This window comes from Cibotium barometz, chromosome 47 (genome assembly GCF_041138505.1).
Source record: "Cibotium barometz isolate CiBa-2024 chromosome 47, ASM4113850v1, whole genome shotgun sequence".
Lineage (NCBI taxonomy): Eukaryota > Viridiplantae > Streptophyta > Polypodiopsida > Cyatheales > Cibotiaceae > Cibotium > Cibotium barometz.
In genome coordinates this window covers 26,067,533-26,072,051 of record NC_141092.1, presented here as the reverse complement: position 1 = coordinate 26,072,051, position 4,519 = coordinate 26,067,533, and positions in this window count along the sequence as shown.

The window sequence follows — 4,519 nt, the reverse complement described above, 5'->3', positions numbered from 1 at the left end:
GGTAAAAATTCAACCATTGGTGGATTGCACACATACCCAAGTGTGTTGGGCACCTATATTCATCATCAAATAGCATTACAACCCTTCCCAAAGCTCTCTACAGCACAGCAGGCGGCGTTGAATTTACAGAGAAACAGAGTATTTTTTTCACTTTTTTGGTAGGAGGAGGTTGATTATGTAAGATTCCTCCCCCAAACCCCTTTTTAATGTCTAGTATCTTCTTCTATAATCAATCCCTCTTCAGAAATATAAAAGACTTGTTTCTAACTGTTTTAACCTAGAGAGAGAAAATATTCTAGAGAGAGAATATTCAAATTTTTAATATTTTTGGATAGAAAATTATCTCATCTTATTAAAATAAGTTTCCCTGAAACAGAAATTCAAAAAGAACTTTCCAATGTGCAATTGGAATTAATTGGAAATGTGTATAAAGGACCTTAGTCTAAGGGTCTAGATTTTTAGAAATTTTTGGATTATGGTCCAATTAAGGTTCCTATGGACCAATAGCATCAATCCATGTGTAGGGAGGAGATAAATCCAATTTGAAAAAGAAGATACCCAAAAATGAGTAAATACTCACATAAGATGAAGAGTTGAAAATGTACAAGGTTTATTAGTAAAAAATTATGAGCAATATTAAAAGTATGACATATGTAAGGAAGAGGAGTTCTTTAAAGGAGGTGCATATTTCACATAAGATGAAGAGTTGAAAATGTACAAGGTTTATTAGTAAAAAATTATGAGCAATATTAAAAGTATGACATATGTAAGGAAGAGGAGTTCTTTAAAGGAGGTGCATATTTCACATAAGATGAAGAGTTGAAAATGTACAAGGTTTATTAGTAAAAAATTATGAGCAATATTAAAAGTATGACATATGTAAGGAAGGGGAGTTCTTTAAAGGAGGTGCATATTTCACATAAGATGAAGAGTTGAAAATGTACAAGGTTTATTAGTAAAAAACTATGAGCAATATTAAAAATATGACATATGTAAGGAAGGGGAGTTCTTTAAAGGAGGTGCATATTTCACATGCTTGAATGAGTTTTAAACTCATAAAAATTGAGATATTTCATCTCTCCTCTCTCCTCATTCAAGTCTAGTTCCAAAAAGTTAACTTAACTGACCTAAAAATGGTCAAATATTGACCAAACTGATTTAGAAAATTCTAGAATCAGTTTGTTTGGTTAGGAGCTCAATTTTTCCTATAAATAGAAGCCTCACCCTTGTTGAAAAATATATAGTGTTTATGCATCGTTACTCTACTCCACCTAAGCCAAGAACTGTGAATTCATTTAATAATTCACTAGTTTTTGGAGCTTCCCTCTTTCTTCAATCCCCATTAGTGGCTCCATCAACATACTTAACCAATTGATTGGTTGGGGGCCTCTACCGTGAACAAAGAATCAAGCAAGTTGTAAGGTAATTAGTGAATATTGATCTTTCTATAATTTCTCAATGTTTCTCTCTTCTCAACCCCTCTCAAGCTTGAGAAGTTTAATTGGTATGGTTTTTTTTTAAATGCTATTGAAGTTTGAATAGTAGTGAAGAATTACATAATTTAATAAATGCTATTGAAGTTAATTTTCATTTATGTTTAAATTCTAATGATTCTTATGTAAATTCTCTCTCTCACTCAAGAAATGGTTATACTCATGACCCGTTCTCAATCCAAATCAAGCTTTCATAAAGCTTTTCCTTAACCCAAGATTAAGCTATGCTTGAGGCCAAATTAATGGCTTTTTTCTATGCTTTTAGTTTATGTATATTGATGATTCAATCCATTATGGATTAATAATCCAATTAGAGATCATTTTAATTATTTCCTTAATGATAAGTATTATCCCTTAGAAAAATTGAGATTTATCAGTCATAGCAGCGGAGCTATGGCAAAATTTTTATAAAAATTATGCATAAAATAATCTCATTCAAAGCATAAAAAGAGGACTTCCTACCATATTCTAGGAATTATCATCCTAGATTAATTGAAAGAATTTCATTACAATCATGGAGAAATTGAATTTTAATATTATGCATAAAGGATAAGTTTTTATATCAAAAGTGTTATTTTTACCATTTTTATTTCATGCATAGAAGTATGCAAAATGGATAAATTTTTATATCAAAAGTGTTATTTTAACCATTTTTATTTCATGCATAGAAGTATGCATAATGGATAAATTTTTATATTAAAAGTGTTATTTTTACCATTTTTATTTCATGCATAGAAGTATGCATAAAGGAAAAATTTTTATATCAAAAGTGTTACTTTTATCATTTTTGATTTTCATGCATAAAAGTATGCATAAAAGAAAATTTTTATATCAAAAGTGTTACTTTTATCATTTTTAATTTTCATGCATAGAAGTATGCATAAAGGAAAATTTTTATATCAAAAGTGTTACTTTTATCATTTTTAATTTTCATGCATAGAAGTATGCATAAAGGAAAAATTTTTATATCAAAAGTGTTACTTTTATCATATTGGATTTCATGCATATAGGTATGCGTAAAAGATATTCTTTTTATACTAAAAGTATGATTTTCCTCATAAATGGATTTTATGCTTAACTTAGATGCATAAGAGAAATTCTTTTATTCTAAAAGTATAATTCCCTACCAAATTGAAATCATGCATAAGAAGATGCATAAAAGATTGATTTTAATTTCGAAAGTGTTAGTCTCCTTAAATGGAATTTATGTATAAATAAATGTGTAGAGAAATCTTATATCAAATAAAAGAATTCTCTTTTTTTAAAAAAAAGATATGAAATGTGATAAGATGTGATAAGAGGTGTATGAGATGTGATAAGAATTGATAAGATGCGTATGGAAAGTGATAGGATGTGATAAGAGGTGTGATAAGAGGTGATAAGATGCTTATGAAATAAGTTAGGATGTGATAAGATGAATTAAGATGTGTATGGGGGGATGAGGTAAGAAGTGTATGTGATAGGATAAGATGTATATGGGTTGTGATAGGGCGAGAATGGATGTGATGTAAAAGATTAGATGTGAAGGTATATGGGGTTATATAAATGGGAATGTGAAAATGGATGTATGTATGTGGATGTGTGGATATGGAGATGGGAGTGTGGATGTATGAACATGAAAATGGATATATGCATGAAGATGTATATGCATAGATGTAAATGTGGATGTAGATGTGGATGTATAGATGTGAATGGATGTGGATGTATAGATGTGAATGGAAATGTGGATGTGGATGTATGTGAATGTGGATGTAGATGTGGATGTATAGATGTGAATGTGGAATGTGGATGTGGATGTATGGATGTATGTGGATGTAGATGTGGATGTATAGATGTGAATGGGAATGGGGATGTGGATGTATGTGAATGTGAATGTAGATGTGGATGTATGTGAATGTGAATGTAGATGTGGATGTATAGATGTGAATGTGGAATGTGGATGTGGATGTATGTATGTATGTGGATGTAGATGTGGATGTATGGATGTGTATGTATGAATGTGGATATGGGATGTGGATGTATAAATGAGGATGTGAAAATGGAGGTAAGCATGTAGATGTGGATGCATGTATGTGAATGTGAATGTAGATGTGAATGTGGAATGTGGATGTATAGATGTGGATGTATGGGAATGTGGATGTGGATGTATGTGAATGTGAATGTAGATGTGGATGTATAGATGTGAATGTGGAATGTGGATGTGGATGTATGTATGTATGTGGATGTAGATGTGGATGTATGGATGTGTATGTATGAATGTGGATATGGGATGTGGATGTATAAATGAGGATGTGAAAATGGAGGTAAGCATGTAGATGTGGATGCATGGATGTGAATGTGGATGTGGATGTGGATGTGGATATGGATGTGTATGTATGAATGTGGATATGGGATGTGGATGTATAAATGAGGATGTGAAAATGGAGATAAGCATGTAGATGTGGATGTATGGATGTGAATGTGGATGTGGATGTGGATGTATGGATGTGGATATGGATGTGAATATATGATATGTGATGTGAAGGAATCTGAAGTGAAGAGATGGAAAAGGAGGTGATTGGATGAGTACACATATACATGGAATGTGGAATAAGTAATGTGGATTAATGAGGGATAATGTGGAAAAATGAGAGTTAATATAGAAACTGTATTTGTAAACTGTTTGTAAATGCTGTTTGTAAATGGCTGTTTTATGTCAAGAATGCTGGGGAAGCATTTTAACCGTCTTGTGATTAAGGTCGTGGAGACCTAACTGATAAAGTTGCAACTGCTGTGACGGAGAGTCAATGGAGGACGTCTCGCGTAGCAAGGTCGACCGAGGTCTTGACCAGCCTCGGTTCGATTAAAATGGTGAGCTTCCGGTACGGTGGATGAGGGACCAAGGAAGCGGCCTATGAGTGAAGCGCTAGGTCACCTGCGAAGGATCCTAGAGGGTGCTGACCATACGGTGCTCGGGCTCTGGGTCGCCTAGGATACCCACGCGTGCGTCGAGGAAGATATTGGAACAAGGAGTAAGAGTTGTTTTG